Below are 24,522 nucleotides of genomic sequence, written 5' to 3' on the forward strand. Positions count from 1 at the left end.
CGCACTGTGGGAGATGCTGAGATTTTCCTTCCTCAGGGGGTTTTGTGGCCAATAGGCAGAGGAAATGTGCACCAGTTCAAATTCTTTGCTCTCATAGAAGCTGGCTCCAGCTGACTTAGTTACAAGCAGGACTTTGGAAAGGGATTCAAAGAACTCCTGCACTGTAGAGGAAGGGACTCCAACTCAGACATAGCTGGTCAGAACCATAGCCAAATCCATAACCTATCAATATCTGGTGAGGCCACTGTCTCTGAGCTCAGGGTGCTACAGTCGAGCCTCTGAGAAGGATGTAAGCTTTGCTACTTTGTCTCTGGAGTGTCTACCAGAATTCTACCACCATCCTACTTCTCCGTATTGCTAGCTCCTGGATCATGGCCTTGGGTGGAAATACCTGACTGGACACATTTAGACTAGGTGTCTGCCAGGAAGGCCAGAAAGAGAGAGGCTTAGTTTCCATGATGGGCAGTGAGGCTGACTGTGAAATTCACGGTAGTGTTAAACTGGAGCCAGCTTACAAGGGCTCCTGTGAGAATTTCAGGGATCTGTGAACAGATAGTTCAATTCAGCTATCAACAAGTAAATTACAGCTATATAAATAAATTGCAAAGTACAGCTAAACTCTCTTTTCTCTTGTGTATAAAAGAAACAGAATTCTATAGGAAGAGACAAGAACACAGACTAGCTTACCCGAGGGACAGGTTCTAAAGCCTCGAGGGGCAGTGCTTGGGTACATTCTTTTTTTGATTCATATTTCTTTTTCTTTTTGCCTTTTATTTATTTATATTTTTTTGGAGCTGAGGACTGAACCCAGTGCCTTGTGCTTACTAGGCAAGCTCACGACCACTGAGCTAAATCCCCAACCCCTTGATTCATATTTCTTCACAGTGAAGCTGAAGAAGCTGAAGGAACAATAAGAGGCAAGACAGAATCCTCAAAAAGGAAATCGCTAACCAACCTCAATACCCAGGCTAGACCCACGCGAACAAAATACTCCAGGTGTGTCTGTTTTCTCTAGCTGAAGGAAAAGGTGACTTACAGCAAGGCAGAAAACATAAAGATGACTATTCAAAATATCATAATAAACAACAAACAAACAAACAAACAAACAAACAAACAAACAGGGTCCACTCCCTCCCAGTCCAACAAAGGTTGAGGTGTATGCTTAGACTTCCAACTCAGAAGGACTGTGATGGGGCACCTCAACACTCCTGTTAAAGAGGTGTCCCAGAGGCGAAGTGGGGAGCCGGTTTCCAGCTCCCTATAACCCCCAACAACAATGAGGTATCCTTCCCCTATCTCCTCTGGATGGTGTTGAGAAGCTTCATGGCCTTTCTGAGAGATAGAGTGTGTATTGTGTCTACATAGTGATTTCAAGACTTCTTTACAAACAAACAAATGAAGAAGAGGAAGAAGCCTGAAGCCATTGCCCCCGTACTACCAACAACCATCAGGACTGAACTGACATGTAGGGCACACTAACTTGGAAGCATCATGATACATACTCCTTTTGTGTTCTGTGTCTGTTCTGACCCTCTCGCCATTTTTGTCTCATTCTTCATGGAGTATATACTAAGAGACAATATTCTGGACTATAAAACAAGTTGCAACCAGATTAAGAGAATCAGCATAGAACTTGTTCTCAAACACCGTGGACTCCAATGAGAAATCAATAATAGAAAATTAACAGGAAACTCTCCAAACATATGAAAGTTAGACAGGTTTTGAAAAATAGTCAATGAATCCAAAAGAAATCATCAGGGAAATAAAATATTGAACTAGATAACACTAAAGCTGTTATATATCAAAATTTGTGAAATGCAGCTATAGAAGTTCTGAGAGGGAGATTCATAGCTCTAAACATATACATGAGTGAAGTGGAACATGCTGGGTGTGTTGGTGTATTTCTGTAGTCTAAGAACTCTGGAGGCAGAAGCAGGAGGATGGAGAGTTGAGGCCTGCCTCTGCTACACAGTGTGTTCAAAGCCTGAGTTACATAGATCATATCTCAAAAACCCAAGGACAGGGGTATCCTAGGCGTAGAACTTCTGCCTACTCTTGTTGTTTGAGTGAGAATGGCCCCCCATATGCTCATATATTTGAATGTTTGGTTCCCAGGCAATGGAACTATTTGGGAAGGATTAGGAGGTGTGGCCTTGTGTGTGTCACTAGGGGTGGGTTTCAATGTTGAAAAGCCCATGCCAATCAATCCCCAGTTAGTTCTCTCTCTCTTCCTCTTCCTCTTCCTCCTTCCCTCTCTCCCCCTTTGCCTAGGGCATTAGAAACAAAGCTCTAGAGAAATGCCTGCCGCCATGATCATGGAATCTAACCTCCAAAATTCTGAGCCCCAATAATTTTGTTGTTGTTTATAAGTTGCCTTGATCATAATGCCTTTTTATAGTAAAAGTAACTAAGGCTGGGTAGTAGTGGTGAATATCTTTAATCCCAGCACTCTGAAGGCAGGCAGATCTCTATGAGGTCAGTTTGGTCTGCAGAGCAAGTTCCAGGACAGCTAAGACTACAAAGAGATACCCTGTCTTGAAAAATGAGAGAGAGAGAGAAAGAGAGAGAGAAAGAGAGAGAGAGAGAGAGAGAGAGAGAGAGAGAGAGAGAGAATAAAAAAATAACTAAGTTTGGTCCCTTGAACTGAAACAAACAAACAAACAAACAAACAAACAAACAAACAAAAGAAAACAACAAACCCAAACAGAAAAAGAGGAATACAAAAAACAGTTGTAGTAGTACGTGGCTGCCATCCCGGAGCTTGAGAAGGAAGGCTGATGAATCAGAGACTCACCTGAAACAGAAGCAGAGCTGGCCCCTGTCTAAGGGAGGAAAAAAAGGAGAAATGATCTCAAACCAATCTTCTAAGTCCTATCCCAAGAACTTAGAAAAAGTCTAGCAAACCACAGCCAAAGGAAATGGAAGCAGGGAACTAGGGAGGACCCAGCAACACCGAGTAGCAGGGCGTGGTTCACCCCTGCAATCCCCAGTATGTGGGAGGTGGAGGCAGGAGGGCCAGGGGTTCAAGGCTACAGGGTGGCTTCAAGAAACAAAAGGTCCTCCTCACCCTACCCAAAAAACAAAACAAAATAAAAGCAAACGAACAAACAGTCTCAGGCTTGGGGGCAAGGAGGAAAATCAAATATATAATATTATTTGCAACCACTCAACTATATAAAATATTTAGGCATAATCTAACATATATAATCTATATGGTGAGAACTGCCACGCTGAAGGAAGAAATCAAAGAGGATGTGAATGAATGAGGAGACACACCTTGTTTATGAGTAGAGAGTTCAGTATCATAAAGGCATTGATTTTTAAAAACATATAGGTTCAATGCAATTTTTAATCAAATGCTAAACTTTTAGTACATATAGATAGAACTATTTTATAATTTATATAGAAAAACATGGGAATCATAGTAACCAGGAGAACATGAAAAGGGAAAATAAGGGTGACTTCATCTACCTGAGTCCAAGAATTACTATATAGCTTCAGTAATCAAGAGAGACAGACACATGGATTAATGGAGCACAAACGGACGACCTAGAAATCGATCCGCAGACATGTACTAACTGACTTTTGGCAAAAGGTACAAAAAATAACTTAAGGGATAAAAGACAGCTTTGTCAATAACGAATGACATAGTGGTCGCCCTTTCATAGGCAAACAAGATAAATAAAATCCTGGTATAATCTCAGTCTGGAAAAAAACGAAATCAAATCACAGGCTTTTTTAAATTATGTTTTTTAGTCATTTTGTTTATTTATGTTTGTACATGTATCTGTGTGAGTGTATGTGCGTGTAGGGTGTGTGTGAGGGTATGTGTCTGTGAGCTTGCAGAGGCCAGAAGAAGGCCCTTGGAGCTCAGGCCTTTGAAGGACACTGGGCTTGTTACGTGGGTGCTGGGATCCGAACTCTGGTTCTTTTTTTTTTTTTTAAAGATTTACTTATTTTATTTATGTGAGCACACTGTCACTATCTTCTGACACACGGGAAGAGGGCATCAGATCCCATTACAGATGGTTGTGAGCCACCATGTGGTTGCTGGGAATTGAACTCATGGCCTCTGGAAGAGCAGTCAGTGCTCTTAACCACTGAGCCATCTCTCCAGCCCCCGAACTCTGGTTCTTATAATTGTTCAGCCAGCATGTTTTAACCACTGAGCTATCTCCCCAGCTGTATAAAAGAATCGGTCGGATCCTTTGCATCTAGACTAGGCAAAGAGCTCTTAGATTTGACAGTGAAGACTACTGACCTAAAGCTTAACGTTTTCACTCTGCAAAAGAATTTGATACGTGAAGCCAGGTGCGTGCCTTTAGTCCCAGCGCTTGGGATGTAGGGGAAGGTAGGTCTCTGTGAGTCTGAAGCCAGCCTGCTCTACACAGTGAGTTCCAGGCCGGTCAGGGATACATAGTGAGATCCTATTTCAAAATGTCTCCTCCACCCCCTGCTGCTGATGACGTGAGTGCACACACACACACACACACACACACTCTACAGATAGATCATACACTGTGTAAGGACCGGCTTGTGCTGTGTACATCAGAAGGTCATTCCGTTCCATTGCTCACTTGTACTCCAGTTTCTCCCTCAGAGAAGGGCAGAGAAACTTATTCCGAATAGAGCACCTATGGGTCATTCTTCACCATATTTTATGTGAAGACGCATCTTCGTTTCTTTGGGGTACGAGTCCGAGAGTTTTATTGGTAGCTCAAATGGAAGTTGGACATTCAGGTGTCCAAGAGAGTGACATCACATTGGCAGCTACACATCACCTTAATGGAAATGAGTAGACAATGCAAGCAGATGGTGTTCCTTCTCTCTCCATAACAGGCTGCTCTGCCTCTGCCAGTGTACCACTGTCTGCAACCTAGGAGGGTTCTACAGGCATAAGAAGTGGGTTTAGGTACAGACTGACTCTGGCTGCTGCCCAAATAATGAATGTTTACTAAAAAGTAGGAAAGGGTCTCAGACCATTGTAAGGGGAGTCAGAGCCTGGTCCTCCCTCAGGCTTTTTCCCTGTGTTTTATTTTATTCAAGGGGCCAGCTGCCCATGGTTGAGGTGGATCTGAGGGTGGATATGAGGGTGAATCTGAGGCATTGGTTCCTCAGTGTCTGTAATCTCATCTTTGAATTTTTGGTAAAGGAATGGGAAGATAGTGAGTGTCTTAGGGTTTTATGGCTGTGAGCAGACACCATGACCAAGGCAACTCTTTTTTTTTTTTTTTCTTTTTTCTTTTTTCGGAGCTGGGGACCGAACCCAGGGCCTTGCTCTTGCTAGGCAAGCGCTCTACCACTGAGCTAAATCCCCAACCCCAAGGCAACTCTTATAAAGGACAACATTTAATTGGGGCTGGCTTACAGGTTCAAAAATTCAGTCCATTATCATCAAGGTAGGAGCATGGCAGCATCCAGGCAGGCATGGAACAGTAGGAACTGAGAGTTCTACATCTTCATCTGAAGGCTGCTAGCAGAATACTGACTTCCAGGCAGCTAGGATGAGAGTCTTAAAGCCCACACCAGCAGTGACACTCCTACTCCAACAGGGCCACACTTTCTAATTGAGCCACTCCCTGGGCCGAGCATATATGAACCATCATGGTGAGGCTCCAAAAACATGGAGGCTTATGGATGCTCAGCTGCTTGACCTTTCCCCTCAGCCAATGCCCTTTGCCCTTTGTATTCTCCCTGTCCATCGCATTTTGGTTCTTTCCTTAGCACTTTGATCTAGAGACCGAAGGCTGGGAATGCATCACAGACAATGGATGTATGAACACGGGACGTATGGAGCCTTTAGCAACAGAGCTAACAAATTGGTACTGGGTGTACTCATAGTCCCGGCCACAGAGAGCGCTTCTGAAGGCAGAGTGGAGCTGACACAGAGGTGAGCTACAGGCAGGGTGGGCAGGCAGAGAGATAGACTTTGTTGAGCTGAGTCACTGGGACACCCCCGCCCCCCAGTTCCTGGTCCATTACAGCTAAATTCTAGCTCACTCTTTTTCATTTCTCTCGCCTGCCCTTCCCAGCCATACTCTATTTTTGACCCGCACAAACTATAGTTGAGGGTTTTTATTTTTTATTTTTTCTTTTCTTTTTTGGCATGCGCCGCTGAAAGAATTCCAGATAAACATTCTGTGAAGAGCTCTCCCTGGTCTTGACAGAATCTCTTCCCTCCCATGGTTCCCCTCTACCGGGAAATTACATATGCTGTCTAAAAGTGCCAGTCACATCTAAACGCCGCAGGGCAGCGTCTGTCCCCGAGAGGATCAGCCAACCTCAAGACAAGCCCCAGGGATCTCTGAGAGGCTGCATTTCTCCTGAGATCTTTGGATGCCTCATTCAGCCACTGAGTTGAATCAGAGTCACGCTAACAGCATGAGCCTGCGGTTTATATCCTATAAGACACATTTGGACAGAAAGTTCCGTACTTTTTTTTTTTCTCCCTTTAGTATAGAAAAACATTCCTAAAACCAAGTCAAACGTTTCTGAGAAACATTTTGTGGGGATGAACCGATCTGGTGCCAAGACAACTCCGTCTCAGGCTCCCGTACTCCCTGATTTATTTTGGCACTGAAACGGTTGCAGTGCCACCCTTCGCCACCTTTTTTTTTCTTTGTCTACAATGGTGAAAGCTGCATACGGTTTATTTCAATTAGCTTAATTGTTTTTGGTGTTTAATAGCTAATTGTCTTAATTAGCTTCCAAAGCACGACAATGCCAACAACGGTAATGACTGCATCTTGTCCATATGGTTACAGAAGACAGATGAGCTGTTTCCGTCCTCAGGCCGTGTCTGTCCCCGGAGGACAGGGCAGATTCGAGAGAGGAGGAAGACAGACATCCTCAAGAGGGCTGACCTGGCCTTGAAAGCAGAAGCCCGAATATTAAGAATAAAGAGGAAGTGACGGATGGGAAAATAAAACCAGAGGATTAAGGATTTATGGAGAATTCAAGTCATCAATTTTCTTAATGTAGAGACCACAGAATGATGCTGGGTGAATAAGAGCAGCAGCACATTTCTCGGGTCCGGCAGGCTATGCTGGCTTTGATCTGGAGAGCAAACATTCAAAGAACAGATGGCAAGACCCTAAGGATGAGAAATGTCCCATGGCACAATATGTCTTAAGAATAGCTGGCACCAGTCAAAACCTGGGTGACGTTCCTCTGGCCAGTCTGGCTCAGAAGTAGTTTCATAGCTAGTGCTTTGTATACACTAGGAGCTTACTATATATTCCAATCAGCCGCTGTCTGGAAATCCTATAGGTTCAACCTTCAAAATATGTCTAGACTCTGATGCTCAGGAACTCCTTAACCGCTGTGCTGACCTGATCCCCTATCATCTTTGACCTGGCCACCTCCACCAGCCTTAAAACTGGTCTTTCTGCATCTACCGGCAGATTCTTAAAGAGTTTATTCTTTTTAATATACAAGTTTAAAAATGTATCTAATTTTTTATTTACTTGATAGGTATGAGGAGGAGAGTATGTGTGCCATGGCACACGTGTGAAGGTAAGAGGACAACCTTTGAGAATCAGCTCTTTTGGGGTTGGGGATTTAGCTCAGTGGTAGAGCGCTTGCCTAGCAAGCGCAAGGCCCTGGGTTCGGTCCCCAGCTCCGAAAAAAAAAAAAAAATTTACGTATTTGGGGCTGGGGATTTAGCTCAGTGGTAGAGTGCTTCCCTAGCAAGGGCAAGGCCCTGGGTTCGGTCCCCAGCTCCGAAAAAAAGAACTAAAAAAAAAAAAAAAATTAAAGGGCCCCATGCCACCCTCATAATCTTATTCAGCCTTAATTATTCCTCCAAGACCCCACTGCCAAGCACCATCAATTTAGGGACAAGTTTTCAACATAGAAGCTCTAGGGGGATGCATCCAAACCATGGCAACAGCTACAGGAAGCCATTTAAAGAAAAGTCATAATGCTATGTGACTTTTGTGAGCACCTGCTGGCAGCACCTGGGTCACTCAGAACAAAGCCTCACGATGGCAATGTGCAGCAAAGGCCTTCTCATCCTGTGTCACCTTTCTGACCTCTTCTCCATGTGCCCTTCCTTCCCACTTCCACTGTCCTTCACATGCCCACACGTTAGTGCCACATTGCTTGGGTTACACCTACCTGCAGGTATTTACCTCAAGGAGAATGGAAAGTCTAGTCCCTGTGTATCGCTTACTTGCTCGATGCTGGGATGAAATGCCTGATATTCTGGAGGCAAAACTCTGAAGGAGTTGGGCTGGATCAAGGGGGGAGGAGGAAGTCACTAGACTGAAAGGGTCACTAGACTGAAGGAAGGAGGGATGCTTCTAGAAGGAGGCCTGGGTCAGCACGGAGGACTGGTTATAGGATGATTTTCAGGAAGGTAGTGGTATTCCTTGGGAGGTGTCTGGAGTAACAAAATACAGTGTTTCTGACATTGCTTATAGGACCTCTGAGCTATATGATTCATGTTTGAAAGAGCAGGAATTCACTGTTACCAAAGAGTGCTACAGGGTATTTGAACCTGTTTCTAGTCAGCCATTAGCACTCACCACTAATCCCTCTGACTGGAATATACACACACTCCCTAAGTACACACCTTTAATCCCAAACAATGTAGGTAAAGTTAGTTTGAAGAAGGAGGTGGACATGTTTGAAAGTAATATTTATTTATTTATTTATTTTTTTTTTTTGGTTCTTTTTTTCGGAGCTGGGGACCGAACCCAGGGCCTTGCGCTTCCTAGGCAAGCGCTCTACCACTGAGCTAAATCCCCAACCCCGAAAGTAATATTTAATTGAGTGGCAGAAAACGTGACTTATCAGAGAAAGATCTGACAGAATAGGATATACCCGACTCTCATGAGAAGAGAGAGGAAAGGGAAAGTACTTGAGAGACAGTGCAGAAGTTGGGGGCAGTTTTGCCGGGAGAGCTTTACAGAGAGAGAGATTGGAGAGACAATAAGCTAGACACAGGTGGAGTCAGAATGAGCAAGAAGGAGCCAGAAGATTAGAACAGATTGCTAGAGTTAGTTTGGGGCCAAGCATACAATTCAGAGGCAGAGAGAAAAGCTAGATTGAACAAGTCAGCTGGGAGAGGAGTTTGAGCCACAACAGCTGAGTTGACCCAACCAGCTAGAGTTCAGAAAGAAGAAGAAAGATTGAGCTTACGCAACAGCAAGTCTCAGAGGCTGAAAACATTCTAGGCCTAGATAAGATTGTTCTGGAGGCTAAAAGCTTCCAGGACTAGGCCTAGGTTAGTAGACAGAGGCAGTAAGTAAGCCTCTAAAAGGACTATTACTACAGGAGAATAAATGTTACATTTACAATCTGGCACATTCTATCTGCCACACATTGTTCTAAGCATTTTATATGTAGATAATCATTCATCCCTTACTATTCAATGACGTAGCTACTCTTACTATTTGGCCAATGAGGGGCCAAGGAGAGGTCAAGCAATTTGCATATGGTCACTAGGCCAGTGAGTGGTGGAACAGAATTGAACCATGCAGACTGGTTTCAAAGCATCAGGCTACTTAGTTATACTTTGTGCCTACGACTTTAGGAAACACCTCTCTCGCCCTTGCTTCAAACAGCTTTTGGGGAGCTATGGAGGCAGAGTCCCTTCCTTCTGACTCTTGTTTTCCTTCTGTCCCTCCTCTTCCCTTCTTTACCCTCTAACTTCTGACATTAGTACGTCAGCCGGGGAGTGTGGCTGGGTGACTTCATGTCCTGTGAATTGATGGTGGAGAAGGGTAGTGTGTACTCCCAGGTCTGGCTTGGGTTAATTTGGATTTTGTGGGGCCTGAAGTTCATATTATCTATTGTAGGAGGACACATCAAACATAGACGCGGGGGAGGGGGAGACAAACAAAAGATAGAAATTATCCTTTTTGCAAATTTCATGAAACGACTGTCGAGGTGAATCACACCTTCCCCATCTTTAGCTCTTCAGAGAGAGAGAGCTTCCTTAACTCCCTAGAAACCTGTGTCTCACCCTGGATCTGGCTTTTCTGAGCGTCCCAGAGGGGAAACTGGACCAGCTGAGATTCCGTCTTCTGATCGACTTGAGTTCCTCTTAGGACAACAGCCAAATGGAGGAAGAGTCTCCTGGAATTGTTCTTTCTGAGTCTCTGAGGTGTTGGGGTGGCCCGACTCCCATCGTAGCTTGTAAGGGGAGGGGGTCCCCATTCAGTCTCATCTGGGGAAACAGTGATTTATGAAAGGCCAGGTGGTCTTACCAAGCATGGTTCAGTTCTGCTTGCAGTTCAGAATCTAACACTTGAGAGGGAAGAGTTTGTGTCAAGGAGAAAACATTGATTATGAAAAGTTAATTGGGAAATGGCTGCTTTATTGTCCCGAGGACCACGTCAAGGAATGTGGATACATGGAAGGGTTTTTGGGGGGGGGTTGAAGGGAGGAAACAAGAGGTGTCCAAAGGGGGAGCAGACTGAAGACTACTTGCTGAGTCGTATATCCACCAAGCCCCATGAATATCCCTGCCACATGAGATAGTCCCTTTCTCCTTTGTCACACCTTCTATGTGGTACCAGTTGACCTAATCCCCAGAGCCAGTCCCTGAGATTCTGTAGACAAATGCGCCATCCCTTCCCTCCCTGAAGTTGATCATTACACTTTTTTAATTAAAGAAAAAAGATAAATCCATGGCTCATGCTTCAGTGTTATCTGAAGATCATCAGTAATTTTGAACAACTGATAACCGATTACGGAGTCTTGGGACCAGTGTGGTCTTGTTTTTCCTTGCAAAGTCTGACTCTGACAGTTAGTGTCTCTGTCATATGAAGGTCATTTTTTTTTTAGAGTTTTTTAAAAAAAGATTTATTATGTATATGAATACACTGTAGCTGTCTTCAGACACACCAGAAGAGGGCATCAAATCCCATTACAGATGGTTGTGAGCCACCATGTGGTTGCTGGGAATTGAACTCAGGACCTCTGGAAGGGCAGCCTAGGCTCTTAACTGCTGAGCCGTCTCTCCAGCCCTTTGTAGACTATTTAATGCTGGACAAAGGGGAAACATATAAGTAGCTTTACTAGGGACAACTTACAAAGTAGGGCTGGATGGAGGAAGGCAAATGGGTGAGAGATAGATGTTGCTATGATAGGACTACTGCAATTCCAGCCCTGGGTAAGTGGAAACAAGTCCAAAGTCATGTTCAGCTACACAGGGAGCTCAAGGCCATCTAGGGCTATTGGAAACCTTGTCCCAAACAAACAAACAAATGGGCAAATTAATGTATATGCTCATGTTTCCCTGGTAGGGCTTTGGGGGATAAGCTACCATGGGTCACAGTTGATGGATTTAGCTCTGTCCCCCGTGTTGGCTATGTACTTAGTTCAGCCTGTTTCTATACATCGTGCAGTCACAGAGTGGCTTGGCTTCAGCCTCCAGGCTGTCCTGGCCTTTTTAGAGTGTCTAGCTCTGTTCTCCATCCCTGTTGGGGTCAGCAAGGCCACGTGAGAACCTTTCTGGAGATGTTTGACAGGATGGCTTCTACCAAGAGAGGCAGAGACAAGCTGGGTAGTGATGACAGGACCTCAGGGCAAACCCGTGAGAAGTTGGAGTCCTAGGTGGGAAGGGTAAAGCAAATGTACCCAGGGAAATCCGTCCTCAGTCACTGGACTCTGAGGATTATGTCACACGGAAGGGGCTGTCCTTGTGACCTTGGCGTGTGCACTGGATTCTGCCAACTCCGCTGTGTGGTCCTGCCTTGGACCACAACTTCATGATGGTTCTCCCTGAGCGGACAAAGCCCACTGAGAGCATTCACTTGATATTCAAGTGTCCCCCACCCCCCACCCCCATTAATTTACTTCTCTCCCTCGATCAGAGAAAATTGACTGTAAGTGGCTACTCCACAGACACTCCTGCGCTGCAAATTAGAGCTAAGCCAGCAGTCCTGAGATTTACAATTATAACCTCCTGGAATTGAACTATTAACTAACCCAAACATGAGTGTATTAAGTCACCGGCCATGGCTTGAGCGATTACCAACGTCCCCTGTTCAGTCGATAATTTTAAAGTGCTTGGAATTGCTATTGCCTCTTCAATCATATCCCTGGACTGAGGTCATCTCTCCTCTCTCTCTCTCTCTCTCTCTTTCTCTCTCTCTCTCTCCCTCCCCCCTCCCTTCTCTCGAGATACTCTCTGCTCTCCAAGTTTTCCTGAGGTCTCACAGGAGCCTGGATAGGATGTCTTTCTTTTGTCTTTTAGGAATTGTTTGACAAGGAAGGTTTGAAGCTTGAAGGTAGTGAAACTGAAAATCTAGCCAAACTCCTTGTAATCCCCAACTGTTTAAGAAGGACTTGGGATCTGATCAAGAAGCCAGTCGAGCAACAAGCAGACTCCATCTAGACACGGACATGACAGGTGAGTTGTAATGGGAACACTGAGGGCACTGGCTAAAAAGGTAAATCAATCTTAACAGCAAGGTCTGCTTTATTAGCGTTGTGGAGAGGGGTCCTGTTCCCATCTCTGTTTATTTAGATATGTGTTCTCCTTATGTTTCCCAGGGTGGCCTTGAACTCTTTGGCTGCCCCAGCCTGAAGAGTTCCCAGGGCAGGTCTGCCACTTTTTTTTTTAAAAGTCTTTTATTACTACAATATCTTTTTAAAAAATATTTATTTATTTATTTACTTATTTATATGTAAGTACACTGTAGCTGTCTTCAGACACACCAGAAGAGGACATCAGATCTCATTACAGATGGTTGTGAGCCACCATGTGGTTGCTGGGATTTGAACTCAGGACCTCTGGAAGACCAGTCAGTGCTCCTAACCACTGAGCCATCTCTCCAGCCCGCAGGTCTGCCTCTTACCTGTTCTTTTGACTGCTATTTTTATTTTATTTCATTTTTTAAAATTTATTTCTGAGACAGGGACTCTCTATCATGTAGCCCTGGCTGTCCCAGAACTTGCCGTGTTGACCAGGCTGGCCTTGAACTCCCACACATCCATCCCACCTGCATCCTGAGTACAGGGATTTAAGGCGTGCACCGCCGTGCCTGGGCCTATGTTTATTTTTATGGAGACTTTGAATCTCACATTCATAGGCCATGGGAAGTGGATTGTACTTTGAAAGAGTGGAAGGAAGTCTTTTTCTTTGAGAGCAATGTTAAATAAAATGTGAGACGATCTAAGGGAGAATATTTAGAAGACAGTAGCGATAAGGAAAGGAAGATGGCAGTGATTTTGAATGTGGGACACGGAATGGAAGCAGAGGAAACAGTAGACGGTCATGGTGTCTGAAGGAGCTCTGGCACCAAAGACCCTAAGGTAAGGATTTGGCGGACATTTTTATATGCAAGTAATGACGTTTCTCCGGGAAGTGGCCTCTGCCTTCCACTTAGTTCCGTCTTTGTCTTTCCGTTTGTGGCTACACAGTGAGACCACTAGGTCAGTCTGACAACTGTCCCATCTCCTGCCATGTCCTCTCTGGCCCCAGGATCATGCAACCCTACTGTCTAGGTGTGGAGGGTCTCAGAGAAAGTGCTAGATGGAGTCCAGGGCTCCTTGGGAGTCTCCCAATATTCGGGAACTTGGACTATGGGTGCCTGATTATTGCCCACAGTGATGAACAGTCACCAGCTTTTTCATTGTCCTAAATAAAGAGAGAAGAGCTGCCCAGGGTCAGAAGGCCACAGCCAGTGAGTGTTAGCCGTGCCCATCCACAGGAGATGGCAAAGGGGACAAGGGCAGGGATCCATGAAGGAGCCTTGTTTTTAGATATCATAGACAGGCAGATCCAGAAATATGGAAATGTAGTCCAGGAGCTAGACTGAGTTATTACAGAGAGGAGTATTTGGGGTCCTATAAAGAAGGTTAGAGGAAACGTAAGTCATAAATCAATAAGTCATATTGGTGATTAAATAAAGACCTTTGAAGGACCTCAAACGTGAGATCGTTCCATAACTCTATACCTCAGACCTCTAGAATGTTCCCGCTGGGGCTCTTGGTGGGATCCTCCCAGTACAGTTTGTGTCAGCTCTGGACTGGTCCTGTCTGAGAAGTGTTACGTATGACTTAAGCATCCTTGACTTCTTTCTGTCTTCCTCTAGATCCTTGATTTGATCCACGTCCTTCCTGCTAGGAGGGCATGTTACAATTCTGAGATTCTTTCTCTAATAAAGGATTAATTCCTGTCTGGAGAAATACTTTGGTGGCGTGTGTGGGGTGACTTATTAGCCCTACATGTATTTGTTTCTTGCTCGTTGAATAAATAATCAGACAGTAATGTCACCACACATTTGAGTCGAGAAGGTCTCTTAATTTCCCGGGACTGCTTTTAATGGAATCCCTTCATGCTAAATATTTCCCCCTCCCCTGAAATAGCATGCTATAGTGTACAGGAAGATTTCCTATTCAACAGTGAAATGGCTGTGCTATTTTGATTACATTCCAAATCCATGGTAATTGTCTGGTTTTCCTTTTGTAAAGGGAATTCAGATACCTAAACACAATCGCACCTCACCCGTTCCGAGCGTAATGAAGGATTCTGCCAGCAGAACCCAGCACATCGTGAATAGCTTCTTTGTTCACGTTTGGTTGCCTCAAATCGTCCGGGATTCAGCGGCAGCACAGATGTTCCCAGCTGCTGGAAAATGAAGCTGGAAGTTAGAGCTGGTAAGGAGAAAAATACCTAATTCAAATTCCAAGAATGATTTGACCCAAGCCAATTTCTACTTGAGAAAATGGGGTCAACACTCCGGACCCCACAAGAACCACCCTGGTGATTAAAAAGTAAATCTCGAGGAATTAAATTATGTTGCTGTTCAGCCTTCATATGTATGCTTAGAGGGGGAAAAAAAACCTCACAGTGCATAAAAGGCTGTCGGAATAACTTAATTTAGGGATGGTGGCAAAGCCTTGCTGTGAAAGGGTTTTCTGGGCAGTGAGCATTGCTGGGGGTGGGGGGGGCTGCTGCACACATCACTTGCTATCTGAGAGAAAGAAAGAGGGCTTTCTAATGAATAATTTCATGACTTTCTTTTTTTTTTTTTTTTTTTTGGGTTCTTTTTTTCGGAGCTGGGGACCAAACCCAGGGCCTTGCGCTTCCTAGGTAAGCGCTCTACCACTGAGCTAAATCCCCAGCCCCAATTTCATGACTTTCAACCACACACATACTGCTTGAATATCAAATTATTTTAAATGAGAACTTCAAAAGGGCCTAACTGTTAAGTGAATGAAAAGCTCTCAATAGCTGCCTGACAGAACAAAGGCTCAGAGAAAAAAAAAAAACCCACCAAACAGGGGTGGCAAAGGTGCCAGACTCTATTGGGCCAGGCATCCCAAGACACACGCACAAGGTCATCTTGCTCTCTGATGTAAGCATGTGTGTGTGTGTGTGTATGAGTGTGTGTATGAGTGTGTGTATGAGTGTGTGTGAATGTGTGTGTGAGTGTGTGTATGTGTGAGTGTGTGAATGTGTGTGTGTATGTGTGAGTGTGTGTGTGTGAGTGTGTGAGTGTGAGTGTGTATGTATGTGTGAGTGTGTGTGAGTGTGTGTGAGTGAGTGTGTGAGTGTGTGTGAGTGTGTATGAGTGTGTGTGTGAGTGTGTGAGTGTGTGTGTGTGCCTTAGCCTATTCAGGTTGCTATAACAAAATGCCTTAGACTGGGTAATTAATAAACAAGAGATGTTCATTTCTTACACTTTTGAAGGTTGAAGAAGAGTCTGAGATTAGGGGAAAGAGTAAATAGTAAACCCCACTCGCCCCTTCCTAACTTGCAAAGATTATGGTGTTTTTTTTTACTTAGGTTTCCATTGCTGTGGTAAAACACTGACCAAAACCAATTTGTGGAGCAAAAGGTGAAATAATTCACCTCACAGATCATAACCATTATGGAGGGCAGTCAGAGCAAGAATTAGAGACAGGAAGTGAGTAGAGGGGTGCTGCTTACTGGCTTGCTCCCCATGGGTCACTCAGATAGTTTCTTATGTAACCCAGGACCACCTGCCTAGGGATGGTACCGCCCACAGTGGGCTGAGCCCTTCCATATCAATCATTCATCAAGAAAATGCTCCACAGTGGGCTGGCCTACAAGTCAATCTGATAAGGACATTTTCTTTATTGAGGTTTTCTCTTAGATGACTCTTACTTGTATGAAGTTGACAAAAGACCTGCCAAGGACAGTGTTTTATTTGTATACATACACATGTGTGTGCAAAGACCAACTCAGGGTCATCAGTATGTCCATGACTTTAGACAGTTCCCATTTATTTGCATTGAGAACACTGAAATCTGATCTTCTAGCTATTTTAAATATGGAACCAATTATAAACTATAGTTAACCCCAAACTGCATTTAGTCTCTGCTATGGAACACAAGAACCACTCAACCTTCTCACTTATTTTGGTACCTGTTGTCTAACCTCTTCCCATCCCCCACTCTACCCTTCCCCAGCTCTGGGAATCGTTCTATTCTCCACTTCTAAGGGAACAGTTTTAAATACTATTAAAGTTACAGGTATGTATGATGTATGTATGACTGTGTCATGGTGTCTGTGTGGAGGTCAGAGGAACATTTGTGGAAATTGGCCCTGAGCTTGTAGGTCCTGCAGATCAAACTCAGCTTATCAGACAAGTGCTTCTACCCATGAACCATCTTGCTGGCTCAAGCTCAGCTGTGTGTGTGTGTGTGTGTGTGTGTGTGTGTGTGTGTGTGTGTGTGTGTGTAAAAAGACAGTGTATCCCTGACTATCCTAGAACTTGCTCAGTAGACTAGGCTGGCCTCACCAAGCTTAACTTTTAACACTTTCTCCTAATCTGTATTTCTGTTCCTGACACATTCTCTTTTTTCTTGTGAACTACCATGTGGTTGCTGGGATTTGAACTCAGGACCTCTGGAAGACCAGTCAGTGCTCTTAACCACTGAGCCATCTCTCCAGCCCCAAATTCTTTTAATTTAATGTCTGCTAGGTTCATTCACTTACCCCTTTTAAACAGTCACTAATCCCATTCATGAGGACCTTGCCTTCATGGCTTAACCACCTCTAAAGACTCTGCAACTCATGATTACACAGTAGCGCTCTCTCTCTCTCTCTCTCTCTCTCTCTCTCTCTCTCTCACACACACACACACACACACAGAGAGAGAGAGAGAGAGAGAGAGAGAGAGAGAGAGAGAGAGAGAGATGACATTCAGATCATAACAGTGGATCATCTCAGGATTCTAGGGATAATCAAATCTCTCTTATCGCATTTTCCCGGTGAAAACACAGAGGTCAGAACAGGTGTCCCCTAGTCCCCTCCCCTCCCGTCTAGTCTAGACATGGCATCCCAAGTCATGGCAGAAGGGAGAATTAATGATTGATGAACTGCTTTCGCCTGTGAGATTAGCGGAAGACAATGATTTATGTATCTGCCTTCCTAGCTGATACCTATGTCTTAAAAGAGCACACCAGTGTCTTCAACTCAAAGAAGTGAAGGGAGGCAGGGGTTTCCAGGCAACTGGAACAGGATGAGACATTACTCCTTAATATCCAACAATTGGATGTGAATTTATTAAGTTGCCCACTGAGTGTTGTGGAGGAAAAAAACAGTCTTAAAGTTTTGCCTTGTTCTCTTCCAGAATAACTTGATATTCATGCGGCATCTTTAATCTTAATCCCTTTGTTAATAATACTACCACCACCATCATTTGACTTGGCTACTTGCTTTATCCAAGTTGAGCCTCAGGAAACTGGACACATGGGTATTTGCCTTGGGCTTCTTCTCCTGTAGAAAAGCTGGGAAGTTGGGAGCAAGATTCAGGTTCCCCAGAGTGCATTAAGTTTGTGAACTGGGAGATTGGGGTCTGATTTTCACTCACTGAAGGGGGAAGGCATTTCTAACAGCAGTGCCCTGCTGTGTGGACTCCATCTTTGCTGGCTTGCTCTGCTCTCAGGGATGCACTTATACTTGGGGACCCAGATGGCAGCACTACCCCGGGGGAGGGGCAGAGGCTCAGAGGCTGATGGTAGTGCCACTGGGCAAACTTTCGGCACAGTTTGCAGATTACTGGAGAGCAGGGTTGTGTGTGTGTGTGTGTGTGTGTGTGTGTGTGTGTGTGTGTGTGTGTGAGAGAGAGAGAGAGAGAGAGAGAGAGTCTCCTGTGTGGAGATAGGAGAGCAAGTTTCAGTCTGCCTCCCCAAATGCAGTCTAAGATATTTGTGGGATCAAGAAGCAGATGGTCTAAGACGTGGGGGAAGGTGATGAACTGAGGGAGATCCCAGGTAGTCAGCTCTCTGAGCACACATGCTCGAATGTCACAGCTCCCCAGGCCTGTGTTCAGAAGAGGGCAGCATTTTCCGTGCCCTGAGGGTGAAGATTGGGCCCTTTGATGACAGAAGTTCACTCCTCAGGCCTAAGTGAATGACTGGAATTTCACCTGGCTCAGGCTTCCTCCAAGCTCCCGAAAAATAGCTTCAGCAACTGTGACCTGTGGGCTGAGCTTACCCATGACCTGTAGAGTTGGAGAAATGACTGAAACCAGACTATGCAGGCTGAGGAGGCTTGGTCAGGTTTGTCTTGGTTCCGGAGGGTGGGCGGGCAGCCCTGCTGGCTCCTCCTGGCCTGTGCCCGGGTCCCAGGTCCAGGGAGGTGGCCAGCAGCCACACTTAGAGGGTCCAGAGGATAACCAGGCCCTGCCTTTACATTCCGTCTTCTGCCTTCTCTCATTTCTATTCTTGGGCACCATAAGGAATTTCCCCCACACTGCCTTGTCATCTGTTGGTTTTGAAAAATTTATGAAGACTCTCATTAGAATTTAAACATTTTAAAACTTCATATAGATCCAGAATATTTTTATTAGGTTTAGTCTCATATTTTTTTGGGGGGATATATTTGGCAATTTAAATGAGACTTTTCTTCTTTCATTATATTTTCAAATCAGTTGTGGGGGTAGAATAAGCTATTGATTTTCAGATATCCATTTTTATAGCTAGCCTCCTATTGAATTCTTTTTTCTTTTTCTTTTTCTTTCTTTTTTTAATCTTTTGAGACAGGACCTCTCTGTGTAGACTGGCTGTCTTGGAACTCCAACTCTGCCTCCTAAGTGCTGGGAATGAAGGCATGAGCCACCATGCCAGGCAATTCTGTTGCTTTTAACTCGATTCTTCAATTGCCAAGTGTGGACTCAAAGCTTGTCGCAGATAACTGTAAAACTTTCTTTTTATTAATGTCAATGGCTCTGTTCACCTTTCTCTTTTTTCTTAGCTTTTCCTTGGGTTTCTTCTGCCTCTGATTTTGCTTATTATTTGAAGTCTAGAGCCTGACTTGGCCTCTCATTGTCCCTGAGGAGCAGGAGTTGCAGGTTCCAGGGGGTTCTTAGAATTTGGGTCCCAGGACATTGCAGGGCTAAGTTATTTTCTCCATTTGTGACTTATTGAGTCTGGGTCAGACTCCCGCACTCCCCTTTTGGGGATCTTTTCCAGCTTGACTTGAATTCTTGGAGTTTAGCAAGAAGTTTTAGGAAAAAGAAACAAGGAAGGAACACACACACAAGCTTACCGTTGTCTCAGTGTACAGGTTGTGCAATCAGGGATACACATCATGGGCGTATTTCTGAGTAAAATTTTGCCTTTTAAAAACAGTGCTGGGGCTGGGGATTTAGCTCAGTGGTAGAGCGCTTGCCTAGGAAGCGCAAGGCCCTGGGTTCGGTCCCCAGCTCCGAAAAAAAGAACCAAAAAAACAAAACAAAACGAAACAAAACAAAACAGTGCTATCTAAATACTTTTTAGATGTTACTTGCAGAAATTGAACTTGAACGTGCTTACACTTCCAAAAGCGGGGAGTTTAAGGAATAAAAGCATAAGACAGAAAAAAAAAAAAAGAGGAGGTGAGATTATTGACTCCTGTGACCAAGTTCAGGAAGACTGGGTGTCTGCTCTATTTTCTATAAAGACAGACTTTGAGGATTGACTTTCTTGAGGACTGACTTGCTACGAGGTTAGATTCCATCCAAGGACAGACTTCTTTGAGGATAGGCTCTGTCTGGTTTGAGGATGTCTAACACAGCTTTTACAGTGTCAGCAGCTGGGGGGGTGCCATCTTGAAAAAGGGAACTATCTACTGAGTTCCCAGGAAGTGCCAATACCATCCTAAGCATATAAGAGGCGTATAACCTTGGAGTAAAGGCATAGTGTACCTGTATGGGTGGTTATTAGGCCCATACGCCCGCTGGGATTTCCAGGTCCTTGTGTCCTGGAACAACAAACTGGACTAGGGACACATGGTCCAGTCAGTGGCAGAAACAATTTATTCAGGACAAGAGCACTTGGAAGCAAGGATGCGGATCAGAGAGGCAGAGAAGAAGATTGCAAGTTCAGTGGCATCATCCCTTTAGAGCTACGGACTTTTAGGAGCATTTACACAGTACCTGCCCTTTCCTGTTGGAAACCTCAGGTTTTTCTCTGGCATCTTCCGTTCCTTACCTGTTGCCCTTGGTGGTGAGGAGGGTTGTCGCTGATGCCCTCTGACCCTCTCTTCCATCCCACTCTTCTGCCTCTGCATGATTATACTCTTCTTACTCACGAGGAAGTGGAGCCTTGCCAAAGTACGTGTGCAAACTCACAAAGCCAATGAAGACATTGGAGTTTAGAGATATTTGGCCCAGAGAAAGGAGGCTCTTGGGCCCTGCAGAGCCTCCTCTGGAGAGAAGAGTTCCTCTTGCCAACTCCAGCTGGAAACATTCCTGAAACCAAACAAGCTGTGGTTGGTCTGGCTTGATTGTGTGCCCATGCCTGTTTCAATCACTGATATCAAAGGTACTGGTTGCTAGGTGTAGTCCAGTCTGGGCTCTTTGCTTTTCTCGGGGGTATAGGGAGAAGAGGTGTTTCCTAAATAAGGGTGTGTGTGTGTGTGTGTGTGTGTGTGTGTGTGTGTGTGTGTGTGTCTAGGCGTGGCTTTGTTCTGGGTGGGTGAAATAGTTAATAATTCTTAAGCACAAATCCTCCACTCTGGGTAGACCAGCCATCTCCAGAAGGTCTGAGGATATCAGGCACATTTCTGCCTCCCCACTTTTTATATACCATCTTCTCTTTCTGAATGCCTTTCTCTCCCAACTTGACAAAGCCTGCTTCAGTTGAGGGATTGCCCAGATCAGACTGCAGACTGGCCTGTGGTTACATCTGAAAAGGATCGTCTTGAGTGTTGATAGGTGTGTGTGTGTGTGTGTGTGTGTGTGTGTGTGTGTCCACTGTGGGTGGTTCTATCCCTAGGAAGGTAGATGTGTGCCGTTTTGAGGTGGTGAATGAATCAGAGAGAGCAAGCCCACAAGCAGCCTTCTGCCACAGTTTCTGCTTCAAGCTCTTGTCTTGAGCTTCTGCCTTGACTTCCCTCAGTGAAGGACTGCGACCTGGAAGTTAAGAGATGGTAAATTCTTTCCTCCAGCAACTTGCTTTGGGTCAGAGTGTTTTCTCGAAGCAAGATGAAGCAAACCGGAGCAAGTCTCTTCCCCTAAGCATCATCCAGTTCCCCTCCCTGCTGATTTGGAAGATTTGCTCGACAGATTTTCCACTGCCATTCAATTAGCAAGAAGATGGTTTTATCTTCCAGAGGAAGAGAAGGAACAGCTTTGCTTCTTCACGTTTCCTGATCTCGAACTTTCCAATTGATGGAACTTTGCTGGGGAACAAAGTGGTTCAAGGTGCCTGTGCCAAGATATTAGCATATACTGCCCCAGGCAGAGACACCGCTGGGCTGCTCTGTCTGCTTCGCCAAGTTCTCTTATGTAACTGACAGCTGAGGGTGTTTTGAAGGGAACGCAGGGTGTGTCAAACGATACATCTTAATAGAGGCACCAGCATGAAGAGCTCCCTTTTTCTAAGAGCAGGTTTTTGCTGGAGGGGAACTTGGAGGTGAGAAGCTGTTCTTGAAGGATGGGAAGGAAGGCAGGTGGGGTCAAGAGAGTTTTTAATCTGTAAAGTGCTGTCGGTAGAGGGTACCCTGTGGAGCTCCTCTTGAGGCAGGAGAGATGTTTGCTACTGGGGGACTACACACTGCACCGGGGTTAGAGACCAGCCCTTAACTTGGCATACTGGTGGCTTTAGATATAAGCTCCAAACCTGGTAGTAATTTTGCTTATTTGATGAGGGTGGGGGTTAGAGAACGTAGCTCCGAAGTTCCTGGGGCAAAAGGGTGGGATCAGGACACCTTTTCCTAGATTCTAGGTAGGCGGTGTCTGCCTGAGATGGCAGAGAGTGGCAAGGGCTGAGACAGGCTGATGCTTACACTTGGTGCACGGCTCACTTTCCAGACCCCACAGCACAGAGACTCTCTCCCTGAGCTCAGTAGCTGTCCTGTGAGAGGCCATGTATAGGTGCTCTGGCTGGCCCTGCAAGCTGTAGTACCAGCCATGTGAACTCAGAGCCATCCGGGAGTCTGTGACCCAGGTGTCTTCCACGTAAGGAAGAAAAGAATCAGAACAGCACCCCAGTTTGCCTCCTGATCCTCCACTTTAATCTCCTGGGCACTGGGATTACAGGTGTGCACTATTACGCCTGGGTTATACAGGCACACACTGCTGGGCTCCTGTTTGGCAAGGGTTCTGCCCACTGAACTACAATCCCAGTCCCCAGTCAGAATCTTTTGATACCAATGGCAGCTGAGAGCCTGGGACCCTCTTCAGCCCCTAGTTCTAGGAAGTGAGGTTCCATGAGGCTGGAATTCTTTCCAAATGCCTGAGATACCAGGCTACTTGGTATAATTTCATAAGGCATCCCGAGTGTACAAAAACAATGCCATCTTGTCCAAGAATATTTTCCCAGCTTGGAATCTGCCCAGTTCCCATGGCATTTGGGCACTGGGATCTAACCTGTGAGTCTTGATGGAAAATTCCAATGAACCTCTCCCTCCCCGGCCCCAGCTATATTTAGTCTCAAAGAAGCAAGTCCTGGTACCTTAACTCCAGGGTAGTCAACTACACAGAGGGCTGGAACGTAAGGGTTCTTCTTATGTATTGTTTTGTCCCCAGTTACAGAGGGCGACATTGGCTTTAGATCACTGGTACTTGAAGGATTTCTATCAGCTAGTCGATCAACCAACAGTGGTTGGCCGACTACTCTTCTAAGTGTCAGTGGGAGGAATGAAGTCCCAGCCCCTGCTCTTGAGAACTGGTAGTTGGTTTGGAGAAAGGAGACAGATGTAAAGTAAAAAACACAAGACTCCTCCTCGACGATTCCCCGAGTAGGTACCATGCGCTCACTTACGAGACTGGATGGCAGGCACTCTGTCTTTTTGGTGTGTTTGGGGGAATCTAGGGATTCCTACAATCGAATCCTACAATCGTAGGATTGCAAACAAAGCCAACTTCTCCAAACAGGAAAACAGAAACAAAAGCAAGTGTGTGGGTGGCCATGGCCTCTGCACTCCCAATAAATACAGGTTAGCAATTGCCTGGGTTCCTTTTTTGCTGCTGTGATAGAACGTCCCGGCTGTTGTTAGAATTACTGTTCTAATAAGTTGATACAAGACACATAATCCAGATATTTTATTTATAAGCCAAATGCCTAGATTGGGCAGATCTAGGGCTATTCTAACTTATTCTCCAGCTATTAAAGCATCGGTTACTTGCTATTTCTCCTGGCCACGCAGTTCTGGTCCATGGCAGCTTCCTCCCCCTCTCTGTCCTTCTCTCTCTCCCCACCTGGAACCTCCTCTTGAACCTCCAGTCCCGCCTTACTTCCTCCACTGCCCAATCACAGGCTCTAGCCTTTTCTACTTAACTTCTCCCCAGTTAAGTCAGAGAAGGTTCACGCAGCATCACTTGAGCATCTTCTTGTTAGGGGCGACTACATCTAGCGCAACAAGTTTTAGCTATAGGGTACAAGCAGCATCAGACAGCCCACTACACCTGACCAAAGCAACTGAAGGGAGAAAGGGTTTATTCTGGGTAGTAGTACAGTCACGACAGGGCAGGGAAGGCAGGGTAGCAGGAGCCCAAAGCAGCCAGTTGCATTCACACATCACCATGAGTAACGAGTGAGTATGAGTAGCGAATGCAAGCCAGCACTCAGCCCTTTCTCCATGTTATACAGCCCAGGATCCCCTGCCCAGGGATTTGTGGTACCCAGAGTTAGGGTGGGTCTTCCTGCATCCATGACCTAATCAAGATGGTCCCTCACAGGCATGGCCAGAGGCCCCTTTCTAGGTGATTCTAGACCGGGTTAAGTTGACGATGAACACACACACACCCCAGGAATACTATCATAATCAGCCCGACTTGACGCAAAATAGTATAATATGTTACAAAACAGCCATGATTTCTACCCTCATGCACACACAGGCGATACATACTATACTGAGCTACGGATGACTGTGATGTGATGTGGCTAGGGACAGGGGCCCACAATGTGATATAAAACCTGGGACTTCTACGGTTGATAACATCACGCTGATGGTGACTATTTCTGGGGACAGGCAGGGCGTGCTTACATTCATAACAGAGGCTGGATTTTAGTTACTGGTTATAAGGGGTGCATGGTCTGTAGCAAATTTGCAAATGATAACAAAAATTGAAGCTGGCCTTGCTTGTATCACCACCATGTTTAAAC

At 45.2% G+C, this 24,522-nt stretch overlaps 1 long non-coding RNA gene across 2 annotated transcripts in view; it reads right to left on the reverse strand.

Annotated features, from left to right (window-relative positions):
• Positions 1-21,649, reverse strand: part of LOC148003797 (uncharacterized) — a 39,745-nt gene extending 18,096 nt beyond the window's left edge. Inside the window, exons 1-3 of one of the 2 annotated variants that reach the window (XR_015629663.1) lie at positions 20,404-21,649; positions 14,465-14,587; positions 9,971-10,174 (exon numbers count right to left, since the gene is read on the reverse strand). This is a non-coding gene — a long non-coding RNA (uncharacterized LOC148003797). The remainder of the gene's footprint in view (positions 1-9,970; positions 10,175-14,464; positions 14,588-20,403) is intronic. The other variant, XR_015629664.1, reaches the window with a different exon arrangement.
• Positions 21,650-24,522: the final 2,873 nt, after the last annotated feature.

This window comes from Rattus norvegicus, chromosome 9 (genome assembly GCF_021556685.1).
Source record: "Rattus norvegicus strain SHRSP/BbbUtx chromosome 9, alternate assembly SHRSP_T2T, whole genome shotgun sequence".
Lineage (NCBI taxonomy): Eukaryota > Metazoa > Chordata > Mammalia > Rodentia > Muridae > Rattus > Rattus norvegicus.